Below are 19,206 nucleotides of genomic sequence, written 5' to 3'. Positions count from 1 at the left end.
TCTCCCAGGAATATAGTTCTTTCCCTATTTCTTAAACATCTGAACTGCATATGTAATCATTCCAGCACAGACCTATATCACCTATAGATTTCGATTTAAATGCACATGTAAGTAAAAAAAAGAACACCTTACCATTTTGAGGGGATGTAGCTCAGTGGTAGAGCGCTTTGCTTTGCATGTATGAGGTCCTGGGTTCAATCCACAGCATCTCCAAGCAATATGGTTCTTTCCCTGTTTCTTAAACATTTGTATGCATTCCAGTGTTGACCTTTATAACCTATAAATTTTGATTAAAAGGTACATGTAAGTAAATAACAGAACACACTTATCATCATGAGGGGATGTAGCTCAGTGGTAGAGCGCATGCTTCGCATGTATGAGGTTGTGGGTTCAATCAATTATTGTTTGACTTTTAAGTCAAAGTCATATATCACAAAGGCATCTGAACTGCATATGTAATCATTCCAGTATTGACCTTTATCAACTCTAAGTTTTGATTTAAACATACATGTAAGTAAAAAACAGAACACACTTACCATTTTGAGGGGATGTAGCTCAGTGGAAGAGCGCATGCTTCGCATGTATGAGGTCCTGGGTTCAATCCCCAGCATCTCCAAGCAATGTTGGACCTTTAAGTCAAAGCCATATATCATACAGGCACTGTGCAGAAATATATTATTTAAACAAGAGAAATACAACAGCCACAGCAGGGGATGTAGCTCAGGTGTAGAGCGCATGCTTTGCATGTATGATGTTGTAGCGACAATGAGTCTTACATTAAATTAGCTCAAATTATATATTGGGAATTTAATAATTAATCATGAATGATTAATATATTGCATATTACAGTTAAATTATCGAAGCTGAAAATAGATCGATTGTATATATGAATGATCACCATAATGGGTTATGGTTCGTCATTAATATATCAATAGTCTTATTACAGATCGATTATATGAGATAACCTTAAATGGAATTAATTTAGTTATCGAACAATCTGTTCGTCCAGCAAACGGCCGTAAGATTAACTTATCAATTTTCAACAAAAATTATCTCTTTCTTATAATTCCAAAAAAAGCTATTTTCTGGCCATGAAAAATCACCTTCTTGTTATTATAAAATTTAGGTTACTGAAATAGTAACGAATTGTAAAGCTTTGTAGCAAAAGGGTCGAACACTTCATTGACTTTGTAAAAATGAGAACTTTAGACAATTAGCAATCAAGAATATAATGGTTTTAATAAAATGAAACTACGGATACAGAATTCTACATTTAAACCCGGGATACATGTATGTACAATAAACAGTAAAACTAACGAGACAAACGAATAACAATGGGAGTGAGAGAGAGAGAGATTGAGTGAGAGAGAGAGAGAGTGAAATATATATATATATATATATATATATATATAGAGAGAGAGAGAGAGAGAGAGAGAGAGAGAGAGATAGAGGATGAGAAAGTGAAACTAACGGTCAGGATGAGAGAGATCACCGGGGTGATCGCAGCATGGCAAAAATCACAGACAATAACCCTTAGAGAGGCAACAAGAAATCACATCAATCAAATCAAATCAAATCAATAACCTATACTTGCGTATATGGTTCTCTTTGTGTGAGCTGAAGAACGCAGAGTCGTGTGCGTGTTTGTCCTTCGGCGCTATAGGCTTGTTCTCTCGTGTCTTCCGGGGCGAGCAGACTCGCGGGAAGTTTTAAAGGTTCACCGAACGTGAAGTTACCAAGGAAATAGTTCAGAGTTCATCTCCCTCGGGAGGGAGAGGCGAAGAATGAAAATAAAACTCAGTAAAGAAAGGAAAAGAAAAGAAACGCTGTGTAATGCTCCCTAAGGAGCCATGGGACCGGACACCTCTCACAGGGAAAAGTGCTTTTCTTTTTTTTGAAACTCCTGTGTCAGTTTCTTATAGAGAGGAGGGGTTCACGCCTGCTTCGTGTATGTGAACCAATCATCTTAGAGCATCTCAAGCGGGAAAATTTCTTCTTTGTCTTGTCAGGATAATTGATGATGCTATAAAAGTTTGTCATTTCTAGCCAGAAAGATTGTACACACAGAACAATACATTTTACTGTAATATCCTATGTATGACTGGTTTAGTCAAAACAAGACGGTCAAACAGGTACCAAGAATGGCCGGAAAGAGTAGAAGAACATAAAGTTACATTCATATGCAGAATTACACACATTTCATGTTCACTCACACGACTATAAAGCCATAATACCGGCTACCATGACCTAGGAAAGATCAAATTCATGTTTATACATTTCTTAAGTGGTTATACTTATAGAAAATATAAGATTGCAGAGTCTATTAGTCTTTCTTCATCAGAATTCAAGTGGGAGCTGTGATTCCCTTGGAATTCCTTTTGGGGGTCATAAAGTTTTATGACCTAGCAAGAGCGCGAGTTACAGAAGATGATACTGTTAGGTAATCTTTCTTTAGAAATACACTTAAGATTTGAAGTTACAGACCAGTCTCCAATTACATCTATAGAATAAGACAAAACTAATTAGATATGCATGCATACAGGAAGGTTAGATACAATTCTGTGTTATATACATTAAGGACATTCCTATCCTAAGTTGCACACAAAGGACGTTTGTGTGCGGGTATGTGTGGTGTGTGTGTGTGTGTATCCTTAGGGCATATTGTCCATCCGTGGTGTGCACCACGTGAGGGTTTCGAGAACAACGGGGACCTGTTTCTTGATTGCGCAATGCGTCATAAATGGAGTTAATCAATGACCTGCTGGCAGACATTGGGGCACCATTTCACATGATTCAAGGTTTTGTGAATTAAACATATATGTGTTCATATTTGTTCAGTAGTGAAAGGAAAACAGGATTCGGTCAGTCGCTACATATTCCCCCTTTTCGTCGGATGAAGTCCCTGTGTGAACATCATCGGACGACAATCATCACAATGGCCGACTGGCAGGTGAATCCTGATGGTCATGTAGCAGGTGGACCATGGTAGTAGGGTAGCAGGTGGAACCTGATGGTAGGATGGCAGGTGGATCTTCAAGCTGAGGATTCAGCTCGATGAGGTTTGGCGTGGTCTCTGACTTGGCACCCCTTTTCCGGGGATTCCGTCTGAGACCTTCAGGCACGGCTTTCGTGAGCTCGGCTGTGTCGCATCTGGTGGAGTCTTCTGTACAGAATGAATGCCACGCATAGTGTCAGAGTGTGGCTGATTACCTGTAGAGATGCACAGCACAATGTCGGCTGAGGTCCAGCCTAGGACCACAGATGAAGTGTTCAGAACGGGCAGTCGAGACAGTGCTTGGATGGCTGTGTTGACCAGAGAAATTTCAATGAATTGGGACCCCCTTTCCTCGATACAGAGTTCCAGTTCTGGATCTAAGGTGAAGTTGTAGTTCTTGAAGGATGGGAGTTCCAATGCTGTCTGGTACTCTTTGCTCGGAAGATGGTACAATGCCAGATCATTCAGGTGGAATATGGCACCTTTCGGGGCTTGAATCCACGTACTGTGGTTGAGCATGTTGACACAGCTGGTTGTGTCATGCTGGTCGCAAGTGAGAGTAGCTGTACGCACAGGTGTGTTAACGAGCCACCTGTCACCTACAATCTCTGCTTGCGTCTCTGTGACTTTTGCTCGAGGCTTAGCTTTGGCTGGGCAGCGTGTGTCGCTGACCAGGGGTTGCAACCCGCAGGTTCCTTAAGTGTTGTCTCTGAGGAAGGGTTTGCTAGGGCAGAGATAGTGAATGAATTTGGTGAGGTACACATGTGCAGGTTTGGGGCCAGGTGCAGCTTTCGTGGTAGGCCACCACATCTGGAATGTGTGCCTTGTTGTGGGTGTTGCTTTTCAAAAACCTGACATTGGCAATGTCTTTAAGTCTGTAGACTTGGTTTGACTCGCTGATGGATTGGTTCAAGAGCACATCCACTTCCCTCTGCTCGTGATCGACGTAGAGTAGGATGGCGCTACCCAGAGAGTAGGCCAGGTGTATTTGTAGAGGATCAGTTGGCCTGGTGATGGCGGAAACCAGCATAGTTAACACAAGGCTTAAGGGTTTCAAGTACGGTGGGATTCTACCCGTGGTTGGGCTGTCATTTGAGGAGTTAACCTCCCAAGCATGTCTGTTATTAGGGCTGTAACCAGCTGAGTTTGGGCAAAGTCATTCTGGAAGACAGTAAACAGCGGTTTCATGCAGTTCATGGTCTGATTCAGCAGGACGCTGTGAATGTTGAGAATGACCATGTTCTTCTCAATGTCTTGCCGATGGTTTGGAAAGATGCACTCTGCGTGGTGAGTGGCTCTTTTAGCTGTGAAAGTTCAGTCTGGATTTCAACCACATGCTGTTTCACAGTGGCTATGTTTGCTGTCTGGACACTTGGCATACCAGTGTCGAACAGAGTTCTGGCGGCAGCTACGGCTCCAAACAATCATGTTGTTTGTTCTTGTGATGTCATCGCATGCCTGGAACCGGTGTTGGTGTGTGACAGGCATGTGGTTTGAAGTCTTACAGCCATTTTGTTTCCAGCCTGGAAGTTGGTATGGGAAACTGAGTCTGGCATAGTTAAAGTCTGTGCCCATAAGGAGTTCTTTGATGTTATGCGTCAACGCGATGTGCAGCGTTATGAGGATGGCTGCTACCTCAGCATATTGTGATGACTGCGGGCCCAACTTGAAGTATTGTGGTGGGCACGGTATGTCATTTACCTACAGCATGCCCGCACCTGATTGACGGGTGCCCTCATGGTGGTAGGAATATCCATCGATGTAGGGTGTGGGCATACCTTGACACGCATTCTCTTTAAAGTACCTGTGACAGGTCAGTTGTTGTTGTTGGGGTTCTTCTACATTCACCGTCGCAGCTGGTGTGTTATCAGAGCAGTTTTGGCAGGCTGCCAGGCCGTGGCCTAGCGCACACTTGTGATTTTGAGCGTAAGTGCCTCAACATTGCGCCCCTGGAGGGCCATTAACCATGTGGCTATGCGTGAATTGGTGACCACGCCATCTCGGATGCACTGGTTCCAATGTAGTTGGAGAATCTCTGGATGGCCCATACAGTGCAGAGCAGGGCTTTTTCACAGTCTGAGAATTTAGTCTCTGGTGGGAGAAGTGTCCTGCTGACATATGTAACGACTCCTTTGTCTTGATCATGCCTTTGGTACAGGCCAGCACTGAGACAGTGGTTGGAGAACCCAGCTTCTAGATAGAACTCTTTTTGTTGGTCAGAGTAAGCCAGACATGGAGCTGTGCATAAGTGTCGTTTTAGCTCATTCAAGGCATTGTCTTTAACTTCTGTCCATACAAATGGGCAGTCTGTTTTCAGAAGGGCAGTTAGAGGTTTCGCAATGTCTGAGTAGCTTTCGCTGAACTGCCGTGAGTAATTGCGCACCCATAGAAAGCTTGTAGCTTGAGATGTTGGTGGGTGGCTTGATGTTTTGAACAGCTTGAATACGGCTGGACTGCGGTTCGATGCCTTGTGATCCGATGAGTGGGGCCACATAGTTGACTTTGGTTCGACACCACTGTCCTTTGTGGAGGGCGTTCTTGGCACCGGCAGTGGATAATTGGTTGAAAACATAGTCTAGCTCTTTCAGGTGGTCAGCCAGTGTTGTGCTTTTCATGAGAACATCAACGCACATAAGGTTACCTCTCATTCTGGCATCTGGGCATGCCTTGTTCAGGAAGATGTTGAACTCAGCAGGTGCGTTGGCATAGCCCAATGGGTACCTGGTGAAAGTGAATTGTCTGTTGCCGAGCGTGAATGCTAGCTTGTGCTGGTCTTCTGGATGCACAGGTATGGTCCAGAATCCAGAGGCCACATCAAGTGTTGAGAAGATTGTGGCTTTTCTGATTCTGGGTATTTCTTGCTCCAGCTGGGTCATGGGCCATCGGGACAGTGGCACCTGTTGATTCAGTTTCCTGCAGTCAATGGTGGGTCGCCACTTGCCGTTTGGTTTGAGGACGGGCCAGATGGGGGCAGAATGGGTGCTGTTGCATGGACGGATGACACCTTTTTCAAGCCTGGATTCGATGATCTCTTGCACCGGTTCGTGTGAAGCGATGGGGATCTTGCCTGACTGCCTGACAAAAGTGGGAGGAGCATTAGGGTGCGTTGGGATGCGTACAGTGTGGGGTTCAATGAGACCACAATCTAAAGAGTCTTTGGCAAAGGATGCTTTGAACTTGTAAAGGACTCGTCTGAGTCTTTGTAGATCTGCATCATTTTTAATTGCGTCAGCGTCTTTTAGAATTTGCTGAACTTGAGACTCAAATCCTGGGTACGGCTCCTCTGTTGGTGTGTCGTCTGTCGTGTTGGCAGGCAGAGGTGCAGCAGTGTCGTCAGTCTCACAAGCAAGCTGTCTGGAGACTTTGTATACTGCAAGGTATTGGTCCTCTGTCAGTGCTGTTCTGCATACCTGGTCTTTGTCCATTGGCATGACCGAAGTGATGGAGATGAGTTTGAAGGGTGCTGTGAACACTGTGTGGTTTGTGCTCCCTTCGGGTATCATTGAAGATGGGATGGGCCCAATGATTGGTAGTGTGAGTTCAAAGTCATGGAAGTCGTGGCTCACTAGCCATCCCATCCGATAGACTTTTGGAATGGTGGTGTCCATCGCCACACAGTTGTTGAAAAGGATGTAGACTACACGCGATGACACTTCAGTAAGGGGTGTGGCTTCCAGCGTGAGACCAAGTTCAACACATTCGGGTGAAGGTTGAAAGAAGCCCAGCGTGTGGTTTTAGGGTTTGACCACAATGCATGTTGAGCCGGACGGCGACCCCTTTGGTGTAAGCTGGTATTCAGTGTCCTATTCGTTGATTAGGGTGCCAACCTCAGGAATGGTTTGACCTGACAGGAGGTTCTCAGTGTTGGTTGGAACAACAGGGGGCTGTAAAGTCAATGGGGCCCACACTACCTCATTAATGATGTCCACATGAGCCTTGAGGTGAGTCAGGATGTCTACCTCAATGTAGAAATCATGGAGCGGGTCCGGAAGGACCAGGAAGTAATGGGTCAGACACCGGTGGTTCCAGTTCAGGTTCAAAGCGAAGACACCTTTGGCCGTCATCATGGTTGATGGGTACGTGTTTAAAGGAAAACGGGTGCGCTTGCTGGCAGAAGGAAGGTCTGGTGTGTCTTAATGAGAGCATTGAATAGTGAGACACTGATGGCTGAGTTGTCTGCCCATAGTGCAAGTACAAAGTCAGTAGTGGTTACATCATTCAACTGCAGGTCAGTTGTGACCTTGGGGCAGAAGGAATCAGAGTCTTTGGTGAGCTGTAAGGTGCATGGTAGCGGATTCGAACCTACAGTTGGTGTTGAGTCTGTGTCTTCATGGCTGGCTGTGGGAGTTTCCGTGAACTCTGTGACTTGAAAGTCTGGTTTTGCTGGAGTTCCCGTGACCTTTATGATCGACCGTCTGGCTGTGTCTGGAGGGGTTCAAGTTCTCGTACTTGAGCCCAGACTTTGAGCTGTTTCAAGTCCAGTAACGGTTCAAAGCGATCTAGCACGTCTTTGCCAATTAGAAGTGGGTAAGTGTTCATTTTTTTAGGTGTGCACTGGGTGGATCAGACTCATAGAATCAATTGTCAGGTGGATGGGAGCTACCTGTTTGAGGCGGATGTCGTTCTGGCTGTGGGATTGCACGTTCAGTTCACAAGTTTGAGGTGTAAGAGTTCGATCTTGTCTCTTGTGTCTTTTTGAAAAGGTGAGATGAGATCACCGTAAGATGTGATGCTGTGTGTTCCCTGCTCACTTCCTTTTCCAACGTGATGTTCAGGAGGAGTTACCGGCCCACCCCCTTTTCGACCAGGTTGCCCAGGAATGTTGTCATTGGGGCAGGTGTGACGATCAATGGGTGGTTAGGACCGGTTTTGTGTGGCTGTCTGCGGGTGCACATAGCCAAAACAGCATTTTCTGGTACCTTGAGATAGTGGTACCTGATATGAGGAAGTGTGCTGTCTCATTCAGGGTGTGCAGCTGTCAGCTGTGGAGCTTGGGTGATGCTGTCACCTTGTGATGTGACAGTTAGCTCTGTGGTCTTTGGCTGACGAGCAGTGTTCGGGGTGCTTGGCTCAGTCAGTTGGTAGTCAGACCGGGCGTTGGTTTCGGTTCTTATGCTTAGACATAGATGTGTGGTTTTTTACAGTCTGGTTGGACACAGTCTTTTGCTTGACATAAGCTTTGTGGGCCAAGTCTCGTAGCTGTTGGGCAGACATGGTCCGTGAACAGGCCAGGTGATGACTCACTGTGGGATGCAGATTTCGGAGAAACAGAGTTCTGAAGTTGAAATCCTCTTCCATACCTGGCTTGTTCCGTGCTCCGAAGTAGGCTTGTCGGAATCGGCCGTAGTAGGTCTGTGATGTTTCAAGTCTTGTCTGCTTGAGGTCCATGGCGATGGCTTGGTCTGATTCTGGATCAGAGAATGCTCGGATCAAAGCTTGTCGCAGCTGCTGGTAGTCAGTTTTGACAGTCTTTGTTTGACGGTCTAGGAAGCTGCGCACATCACCGCTGGATGTGATTCTTAACAGATACAAATTGTCCCAAGCTGTCAAGTTGGCGACAGTTTGCAAGTGAATGTCAATGTCCTGTAGATAAGAGTGAATGGCATCACCTCCTGCAGGGTCTGGATTGAACGTAGGGATGTTTCTGGCCAGCTTGTCGAGTTCTTTGGGGGCCATGCCGTGGTTAGCGGCAGGGGTTGTCTGGAAGCTGGCTGGTGACATCTTGAGCAGTGGGCTTTTAACCCCCCCTTTCAGCTTTGAGTTTGTGGCTGAAAGGTACGGACCGGCTGGTTAGGGGAAACTTTGTGGTGTGCGTTTCCCCTTCCCGGTCATTCTGCAGTCTATAAGAGTGTTTCAGCTCTCTGTGAACAATGTCAAGTTCGTTTTTTTTAGATCGTGTCTCTGCTGAGTAAGCTCATGGATTTTAGCTCGGGCCGCTTGCAAGTGTTTTTCGCAGGCACTGGCTTTAATGCCACTTTCTTTGAGTTCAGTCTCTGCTCTCTCTAGGAGGGCGTCATTTTGTTGGAGTTTTGCCTCGAGTTCCACTCTGGCTTCTCTTTCCAACTGTTCTCGGTAGTCTGTGTCGAGGCGAAGATCTTGCAGGGCATATTGAAGTCTTTCTACTTCTTTCTGTAGCTCTGGATCTGTGTCGTCCTCTTTCTCGCGCTGGTTCTGGGTCTCGAGGAGGAGCTGATCAAGGCGACTCTGGGTTCGGGCCTGGTCCTTCCGTGCCTCCTCCGCTTGAAGCAGAAGCGCTGCTGCTTCTTGCTCCAGGTCGATGTTACTCCGTTCGCTGAGCCTTGCATGGGGGACGAGGTTGTGTGCGATGCCTCCAACGATTCTGGCCCAGTCTTTGTAGTTGTAGCTCAGGGTTGGATCCAGGGCTATCAGCTTGTCCAGCGCGGTGTCCAGCTGCGTTTGGCTCAGATGCTGCAGGTCACTGGCGTCCTTGGGCAGGAAGGGGGTCGTCATGGCTCTCGACCATGACTGTAGGACAGGAACATACTGGCTCACTGTGGGCGAGAGGAACACAACATACACAAACAAAGAGACCAATGCAAGTCCGTTCTAAGCTTAACAAGCTATACTCATACGGGCTATGCCGTTCATGAGAATTTTGGGGCTAACTGATGTAAACAGTTAGCGAAGCCAATTGATTTGGGTCGACGAAGGACCCGAACTAGGGATTTGACAGGCAGTAGCCTAGCGGGTCACGTGATGACACCGGCTGCGTAATTGTCACTCTATTCTATTATTTAGCTTCCTTGGTGGCTCTCACAGGTTACTGTCTCTAAGTGAAATGAAAGAAACAAATCACAACAGAACACAGAGATAGAAGAGATCAGAGTGAAAGGAAACAATGAAAATGAATAGGTCTGAAATGAACTGGAATAAATACTAACACCGGAAGTGTTAGGGAGAATAAGGAGGCCTAAGCCGACTACCGCTGATAGGGTTTAAGATAGGGCCTACGGGTGAGTGGGGTTGTCGAGATAGCAACCTAAGAAAGTGTGGCTTGGAGAAGAGATGGGCCAAACACTTAAAATATCCGGGAGATATCTAGTATTTTGTGGCTCATAGTAGGTGGAATGGGTTTTTATTAAATTTAGTTTACCTGCGGTGAATTAAATCCACTCCGGTGAGAACCAGTGGCATGGTCAACCTCCCTGGTGCTTCCCAAAACTTAACCGCAGTGTCCTCGGCCCTCCGTTAATCTGTGTCGCGTTGCGCCCTCCCAAACAGCCTTTGTGACTTTAAACACAACTCGGCAAAGCCAAGATGTCAACCGCCAGACAACACTACAAAATTGGGCTGTTCCCCAGAACCCTCCCGGAGGAGTGGCCTCTTTTTAGGCCCCGGTTTAGGTACTGGTCCCAGAAATTGCCTTTTTGTGTCGGCTGGACTGGTTGACTACCTGTGGAGTGTCAAATTGCTGATGTCAGCACTGCGGGCCGCAACGACGGACAGAGATAAAAGAAACCGAGATTCACGCACAGTAGGGTGTTGGTAACGCTGGTCGGACAACCCTGCTGGCCGGAACACCACCAGAGATGACTTCAAATCACCAAGGGAGTACTACAATAGATACACAAAAGGATGAACAAGGGAAGCTTAAAGTGAATTAAGGCTTGTTTGTTTAAACCAAATTGAGTAATTATTTATGTAGCAATAAGAGTCGAAGGTTTTACTAAATAATAATAAAAAGAGGGAATTATGATAATGTTGGTAATTATCAAAATAACCTAACCCAAAAGAGAGGAAAAATAATTAAAATCAAAATATAAAGATACAGGATTGAAACACTGTAGATAGAAGAAGCAGGCCGCAGTAGTGGGTTTTCACCACGAGGGGGCGTATTCCTTCTCTGTGCTTTGCCTGGGTAAACAGAACACTTGATTCAAATTCAAAATTCAAAACTTGTTTAAATTTAAAACTTAAAACAAGCAGGAAAGAATTAAAAGGGAAATCAGAATGATATCCTATAATAGCTAATAACACCGTAAAGTATCATTAATAACTATAAAATAATCAAAAAGGGGAAGATGAGATAGATGCACAATTCAAAACAGAGTGAAAGGAGGAAAAACTTGATACTGACTTAGGGGGAAAGGCCACAGGGTGGCGCTGTTCCCTCCACAGATGTGAAACAACAGGAATTTCCGTCTGTTGTTACTCACATAAACATTTTTATGTATTAGATTTACATTTAAATGTATCAGATCTTTAATTGGGTAGCTAAACCAATTTTGACCAGGAGTTTACCGTTTTTGTTGAATATCACTGGGTTAACCACGAATTCAATAACGACATTATGGAAGGCCTTTTACCACTGAAGAGAGGAAACTCGCTCTCGATCAGATTTACGTCTTGCTCTGAGAAAGAGATTCTCGTCTTAATCAGGCGTTTAAATAATATTAACATGTACCAGCTGCAAAGAGTTTGCTTCGTCTTTACAGGGACAGGTATAATATGAACTGCGTTGCGCGACTTTCACTGGAGCGCGCATAAAAAAATATATATATATTAATACACAATATACTCATAGATTGAAACTGAATTTGCTCATAAAACAAAGTTTGAAATGCCTGCATTCTCCACCAAACTGTAGCTACAATGAGTCTTACATTAAATTAGCTCAAATTATATATAGGGAATTTAATAATTAATCATGAATGATTAATATATTGCATATTACAGTTAAATTATCGAAGCTGAAAATAGATCGATTGTATATATGAATGATCACCATAATGGGTTATGGTTTGTCATTAATATATCAATAGTCTTATTACAGATCGATTATATGAGATAACCTTAAATGGAATTAATTTAGTTATCGAACAATCTGTTCGTCCAGCAAATGGCCGTAAGATTAACTTATCAATTTTCAACAAAAATTATCTCTTTCTTATAATTCCAAAAAAAGCTATTTTCTGGCCATGAAAAATCACCTTCTTGTTATTATAAAATTTAGGTTACTGAAATAGTAACGAATTGTAAAGCTTTGTAGCAAAAGGGTCGAACACTTCATTGACTTTGTAAAAATGAGAACTTTAGACAATTAGCAATCAAGAATATAATGGTTTTAATAAAATGAAACTACGATTACAGAATTCTACATTTAAACCCGGGATACATGTACAATAAACAGTAAAACTAACGAGACAAACGAATAACAACGGGAGTGAGAGAGAGAGAGATTGAGTGAGAGAGAGAGAGAGTGAAATATATATATATATATATATATATATATAGAGAGAGAGAGAGAGAGAGAGAGAGAGAGATAGAGGATGAGAAAGTGAAACTAACGGTCAGGATGAGAGAGATCACCGGGGTGATCGCAGCATGGCAAAAATCACAGACAATAACCCTTAGAGAGGCAACAAGAAATCACATCAATCAAATCAAATCAAATCAATAACCATATACTTGCGTATATGGTTCTCTTTGTGTGAGCTGAAGAACGCAGAGTCGTGTGCGTGTTTGTCCTTCGGCGCTATAGGCTTGTTCTCTCGTGTCTTCCGGGGCGAGCAGACTCGCGGGAAGTTTTAAAGGTTCACCGAACGTGAAGTTACCAAGGAAATAGTTCAGAGTTCATCTCCCTCGGGAGGGAGAGGCGAAGAATGAAAATAAAACTTAGTAAAGAAAGGAAAAGAAAAGAAACGCGGTGTAATGCTCCCTAAGGAGCCATGGGACCGGACACCTCTCACAGGGAAAAGTGCTTTTCTTTTTTTTGAAACTCCTGTGTCAGTTTCTTATAGAGAGGAGGGGTTCACGCCTGCTTCGTGTATGTGAACCAATCATCTTAGAGCATCTCAAGCGGGAAAATTTCTTCTTTGTCTTGTCAGGATAATTGATGATGCTATAAAAGTTTGTCATTTCTAGCCAGAAAGATTGTACACACAGAACAATACATTTTACTGTAATATCCTATGTATGACTGGTTTAGTCAAAACAAGACGGTCAAACAGGTACCAAGAATGGCCGGAAAGAGTAGAAGAACATAAAGTTACATTCATATGCAGAATTACACACATTTAATGTTCACTCACACGACTATAAAGCCATAATACCGGCTACCATGACCTAGGAAAGATCAAATTCATGTTTATACATTTCTTAAGTGCTTATACTTATAGAAAATATAAGATTGCAGCGTCTATAAGTCTTTCTTCATCAGAATTCAAGTGGGAACTGTGATTCCCTTGGAATTCCTTTTGGGGGTCATAAAGTTTTATGACCTAGCAAGAGCGCGAGTTACAGAAGATGATACTGTTAGGTAATCTTTCTTTAGAAATACACTTAAGATTTGAAGTTACAGACCAGTCTCCAATTACATCTATAGAATAAGACAAAACTAATTAGATATGCATGCATACAGGAAGGTTAGATACAATTCTGTGTTATATACATTAAGGACATTCCTATCCTAAGTTGCACACAAAGGACGTTTGTGTGCGGGTATGTGTGGTGTGTGTGTGTGTGTGTATCCTTAGGGCATATTGTCCATCCGTGGTGTGCACCACGTGAGGGTTTCGAGAACAACGGGGACCTGTTTCTTGATTGCGCAATGCGTCATAAATGGAGTTAATCAATGACCTGCTGGCAGACATTGGGGCACCATTTCACATGATTCAAGGTTTTGTGAATTAAACATATATGTGTTCATATTTGTTCAGTAGTGAAAGGAAAACAGGATTCGGTCAGTCGCTACAATGTCCTGGGTTCAATCCCCAGCATCTCCAAGCAATGTTGGACTTTTAAGTCAAAGCGATATATCATACAGGCACCGTGCAGAAAGATATTATTTAAACAAGAGAAATACAACAGCCACTATTGTATTTCAATCCCCAGCATCTCCAAGCAATATGGTGCTTTCCAGTGTTGACATTTATAACCTATACATTTTGATTAAAAGGAACATGTAAGTAAATAACAGAACACACTTATCATCATGAGGGGATGTAGCTCAGTGGTAGAGCGCATTCTTTGCATGTATGAGGTCCTGGATTCAATCCCCAGCATCTCCAAGCAATATGGTTATTTCCCCGTTTCTTAAACATCTGAACTGCATATGTAATCATTCCAGCACAGACCTATATCACCTATAGATTTCGATTTAAATGCACATGTAAGTAAAAAACAGAACACACCTACCATTTTGAGGGGATGTAGCTCAGTGGTAGAGCGCTTTGCTTTGCATGTATGAGGTCCTAGGTTCAATCCCCAGCATCTCCAAGCAATGTTGGACTTTTAAGTCAAAGCCATATATCATACAGGCACTGTGCAGAAAGATATTATTTAAACAAGAGAAATACAACAGCCACACCAGGGGATGTAGCTCAGTGGTAGAGCGCATGCTTTGCATGTATGAACTGCATATGTAATCATTCCAGCATTGACCTTTATCACCTATAGATTTTGATCTAAATGCACATGTAAGTAAATAACAGAACACACTGATCAATTTGAGGGCATGTAGCTCTGTGGTAGAGCGCTTGCTTTGCACGTATGAGTTCCTGGGTTCAATCCCCAGCATCTCCAAGCAATATGGTGCTTTCCAGTGTTGACCTTTATAACCTATAAATTTTGATTAAAAGGTACATGTAAGTAAATAACAGAACTCACTTATCATCATGAGGGGATGAAGCTCAGTGGAAGAGCGCATGCTTCACATGTATGAGGGCCTTGGTTCAATCCACAGCATCTCCAAGCAATATGGTTCTTTCCCTGTTTCTTAAACATTTGTATGCATTCCAGTGTTGACCTTTATAACCTATACATTTTGATTTAAAGGTACATGTAAATAAATATCAGAACACATTTACCATCATGAGTGGATGTAGCTCAGTGGTAGAGTGCATGCTTTGCATGTATGAGGTCCTGGGTTCAAACCCTAGCATCTCCAAGCAATGGGGTTCTTTACCTGTTTTTTAAACATTTGAACTGCATATGTAATCATTCCAGTATTCACCTTTATCACCTATAGATTTTGATTTAAATGCACATGTAAGTAAATAACAGAACACGCTGATCACTTTGAGGGCATGTAGCTCTGTGGTAGAGCCATTGCTTTGCATGTATGAGTTCCTGGGTTCAATCCCCAGTTTCTCCATGCCATGTTCTACTTCTAACTCAAAGCCATATATCACATAGGCATTGTGGGCCTTGGTTCAATCCACAGCATCTCCAAGCAATATGGTTCTTTCCCTGTTTTTTAAACATTTGTATGCATTCCAGTGTTGACCTTTATAACCTATACATTTTGATTAAAAGGTACATGTAAGTAAATAACAGAATACATCATCATGAGGGGATGTAGCTCAGTGGTAGAGCACATTCTTTGCATGTATGAGGTCCTGGGCTCAACCCCCAGCATCTCCAAGCAATGTTGGACTTTTAAGTCTAAACGATATATCATACAGGCACTGTGCAGAAAGATATTATTTAAACAAGAGAAATACAACAGCCACTATTGTATTTCAATCCCCAGCATCTCCAAGCAATATGGTGCTTTCCAGTGTTTACATTTATAACCTATAAATTTTGATTAAAAGATACATGTAACTAAATAACTGAACACACTTATCCTCATGAGGGGATGTAGCTCAGTGGTAGAGCGCATGTTTTGCATGTATGAGGTCCTGGGTTCAATCCCCAGCATCTCCAAGCAATATGGTTATTTTCCAGTGTTGACCTTTATAACCTATAAATTTTGATTTAAAGGTACATGTAAGTAAATATCAGAACATATTTACCATCATGAGGGGATGTAGCTCAAAGTCAAAGCCTTATATCGCATTGTGCATAAATATATTATTTAAGAAAGAGAAATACAACAGCTAAAGCAGGGGATGTAGCTCACTGGTAGATGTAGCTCTGTGGTAAAGCGCTTGAAAAATTTTGATTTAAAGGTACATGTAAGTAAATATCAGAACACATTTACCATCATGAGGGGATGTAGCTCAAAGTCAAAGCCTTATATCGCATTGTGCATAAATATATTATTTAAGAAAGAGAAATACAACAGCTAAAGCAGGGGATGTAACTCACTGGTAGATGTAGCTCTGTGGAAAAGCGCTTGCTTAGCATGTATGAGTTCCTGGGTTCAATCCCCAGTCCCCAAACCAATGGGGTTCTTTCCATTAAAGTCTTTCCCTTTTTCTTAAACATCTGAACTATATGTATTTATTCCAGTGTTGAACTTTATCAACTATAATTTTTGATTTAAACATACATGTAAGTAAAAAACAGAACACACTCACCATTTTGAGGGGATGTAGCTCAGTGGAAGAGCGCATGCTTCGCATGTATGAGGTCATGGGTTCAATCCCCAGCATCTCCATGTAATATTGGACTCTTAAGTCAAGTCATATATCACAAAGGCACCATGCATAAAGATATTATTATAACAAGAGAAATACATCAGCTAAGGCAGGGGATGTAGCTCACTGGTAGAGTGCATGCTTTGCATGTATGAGGTCATGAGTTCAATCCCCAGCATCACCAAGGAATATGGTTCTTTCCCTGTTTCTTAAACATCTGAACTGCATATGTAATCATTCCAGCATTGACCCATATCACCTATCGATTTTGATTTAAATGCACATGTAAGTAGAAAACAGAACACACTTACCATTTTGAGGGGATGTAGCTCAGTGGTAGAGTGCATGCTTTGCATGTATGAGGTCCTGGGTTCAATCCCCAGCATCTCCAAGCAATGGGGTATTTACCTGTTTCTTAAACATTTGAACTGCATATGTATTCATTCCAGTATTGAACTTTATCACCTTTAGATTTCGATTTAAATGCACATGTAAGTAAATAACAGAACACACTGGTCACTTTGAGGGCATGTAGCTCTGTGGTAAAGCGCTTGCTTTGCATGTATGAGTTCCTGGGTTCAATCCCCAGTCCCCCAAGCAATGGGGTTCTTTCCATTAAAGTCTTTCCCTTTTTCTTAAACATCTGAACTATATGTATTCATTCCAGTGTTGAACTTTATCAACTATAATTTTTGATTTAAACATACATGTAAGTAAAAAACAGAACACACTCACCATTTTGAGGGGATGTAGCTCAGTGGAAGAGCGCATGTTTCGCATGTATGAGGGCCTTGGTTCAATCCACAGCAGCTCCAAGCAATATGGTTCTTTCCCTTTTTCTTAAACATTTGTATGCATTCCAGTGTTGACCTTTATAACCTATCAATTTTGATTAAAAGGTACATGTAAGCAGTTCTTTAAGTGGGCCGGTACGCGCCGGTACTCAGTACCGCCACTTCCAAATATAGCTCTTGAGCGTACCGCCACCTCTCCCTGCTCCCAGAACGTGCTTTTAGCGTACCGGTACGCTCATTTGCACATCTGTTTTAATTCTTTGGCTGCGCTGTCGCTTTTCAGAGCGCCCTTCACAATGCACGCTTCCTAATTCGTCCCACCGAGAGCAGAGACTACATTACCAATTAAGGGTGTCACGATTTCGATTTGAAATCGAAATTGATCTAAATTAATTCACAAACTCAAAAATCGAAATAAATAATGGAATCGTCGATACTGCCACGCCCCCATGTCGCGCCCGTGATGGAAAGTTCGGATCGTTTTACTGACTGATTGTTCAATCTCGTTCATCAAAATTAACTAATCTTTTTTCTAGTCATTTCAGGGGCTTTAAATGTTATACTTTTAACAGACAAATTCCCCGAACACATCCAACGCAATCTTGATCATATTCTGAATTAAGAAATCATCATAATGCAGTCAAAAGTAATTTACAGGGAACATTAATACTTGACCTTCCGAGTCTTTTGTTCATTTCTCGCGTGACAGAGGCACTTGGCCGATATTTCCCGTCACTATCCTCGGGCCGGGCTCTTGATCTATAGACGTGCACTCCCAACGCAATAGAGTGCGGCGTGGGACTAGATTCGATGGCCGAGTGCGAGCGCGGGCGGTAATGAACTCACTCTGTGTGTGCGGGAGAATAAAAAGATTCGCGGGACTCCCGCAAACTAGAAATATCTATGAATAAAACATATAAAAACGAACACATTTTTTTCATCTGTCGCAGAAAAGCAACAAGAACAACTAAAACAAAATAGAAACGATTTACAGGCCAGAGTTTCTATTTATAACATGTTTGCAGCGTTGAGCGATTTAGCCAATCACAGACATATGTGTTGATATCTTGAACGCAATGACCAATCAGAAGCATTTAAGATAGACTCTCCTCACCGCTCAAAACGGACTTTTGTTCAGTGCTGAATTCTGTAAGCTGACAAATCCTCTAATTATAACAAACAAAGTGTAGGCTGTATATTATGAAAGATTCATTGTGCAGTCAGCTTCACTGATAATAACAGAGATGTAGCTTTTTCGGAGCAACAGCAACCTGTGCTTAAAAAAAAAAATTGAGAATCGAATCTAACCGTGACATTAGAATCGAAAATGTAATCGAATCGAGGATTTGGAGGATCGTGACACCCCTATTACCCATACACCCTTGAGTTTTACAAGTGAAAAGAGCATGCGTCGCTTTTGCCATTGTCAGTAGCTACGTTTACATGGACACAATCGGAATGAAATCAATACGATTGATGAATCTGAACAAGGTGTTTACATGAATGATAAATAAAGCAATCGGGTTGATGTGCGCGTTTATGTGTCACAAGTTTCAAATCGGATCTGATTTTTTGACATGCACAAACTGCACGAATATACAGAGTTTCCCGCTGTTCGCGCATAAAAATTCTCCTCTATTGGTACTTTATTTGTTTTAAACAGCAGATGTAATATTAATTCGTCTCTGGTCATAATTTAGAGCATATTAACCGTTTTGCCGTGCTGATCACGAAGTAAAAATGCCCCTCCCCGCTGCCAAAACCAGGCGTCTGTGGATGAGAATCCACAACAAGGACTGGTGGAACGTTGTCCTGCTTCACTTCACATACGCGCGAGTAAAATGAGAATTTTAGAATGACGGGAAGCTTATTAATATGACACTTTATTCAACAGGAAAAACAGCTCGTTCCGCGCGTTATACTCATTATGTTTATTTAACGTCATTGCACATGTGCAGTCCTTTCAGTTTCGGTTTTCAATCAAGTGTTTACATGTTCTCTCGATTGGATTACATAAGGGATAAACCACCCCTTTCAATGCAATCGAAATGTCATTCTGATCGAGCTCAATCGGATCGATTAAGGTGTTTAC

At 42.7% G+C, this 19,206-nt stretch overlaps 9 non-coding genes across 9 annotated transcripts; all 9 read left to right on the top strand.

Annotated features, from left to right (window-relative positions):
• Nucleotides 1–140: 140 nt before the first annotated feature.
• On the top strand, nt 141–213 carry trnaa-ugc (transfer RNA alanine (anticodon UGC)). The gene has a single exon. It is a non-coding gene; the product is annotated as a tRNA-Ala (tRNA).
• A 331-nt stretch (nt 214–544) lies between these two features.
• On the top strand, nt 545–616 carry trnaa-cgc (transfer RNA alanine (anticodon CGC)). The gene has a single exon. It is a non-coding gene; the product is annotated as a tRNA-Ala (tRNA).
• Nucleotides 617–13,953: 13,337 nt separating this feature from the next.
• On the top strand, nt 13,954–14,025 carry trnaa-ugc (transfer RNA alanine (anticodon UGC)). Its single transcript has one exon. It is a non-coding gene; the product is annotated as a tRNA-Ala (tRNA).
• A 135-nt stretch (nt 14,026–14,160) lies between these two features.
• Nucleotides 14,161–14,233, top strand: trnaa-ugc (transfer RNA alanine (anticodon UGC)). Its single transcript has one exon. It is a non-coding gene; the product is annotated as a tRNA-Ala (tRNA).
• Nucleotides 14,234–14,831: 598 nt separating this feature from the next.
• Nucleotides 14,832–14,903, top strand: trnaa-ugc (transfer RNA alanine (anticodon UGC)). Its single transcript has one exon. It is a non-coding gene; the product is annotated as a tRNA-Ala (tRNA).
• A 404-nt stretch (nt 14,904–15,307) lies between these two features.
• On the top strand, nt 15,308–15,379 carry trnaa-ugc (transfer RNA alanine (anticodon UGC)). Its single transcript has one exon. It is a non-coding gene; the product is annotated as a tRNA-Ala (tRNA).
• Nucleotides 15,380–15,592: 213 nt separating this feature from the next.
• On the top strand, nt 15,593–15,664 carry trnaa-ugc (transfer RNA alanine (anticodon UGC)). The gene has a single exon. It is a non-coding gene; the product is annotated as a tRNA-Ala (tRNA).
• Nucleotides 15,665–16,268: 604 nt separating this feature from the next.
• trnaa-cgc (transfer RNA alanine (anticodon CGC)) lies at nt 16,269–16,340 on the top strand. The gene has a single exon. It is a non-coding gene; the product is annotated as a tRNA-Ala (tRNA).
• Nucleotides 16,341–16,639: 299 nt separating this feature from the next.
• On the top strand, nt 16,640–16,711 carry trnaa-ugc (transfer RNA alanine (anticodon UGC)). Its single transcript has one exon. It is a non-coding gene; the product is annotated as a tRNA-Ala (tRNA).
• Nucleotides 16,712–19,206: the final 2,495 nt, after the last annotated feature.

The sequence above is a fragment of the Siphateles boraxobius genome, unplaced genomic scaffold (genome assembly GCF_051911475.1).
Source record: "Siphateles boraxobius isolate OS27281-9 unplaced genomic scaffold, OSU_SipBor_1 41, whole genome shotgun sequence".
NCBI classification, from domain to species: Eukaryota; Metazoa; Chordata; class Actinopteri; order Cypriniformes; family Leuciscidae; genus Siphateles; species Siphateles boraxobius.
The sequence above is the reverse complement of the archived record's forward strand: the minus strand, read 5'-3'. Positions and strand labels throughout refer to the sequence as shown.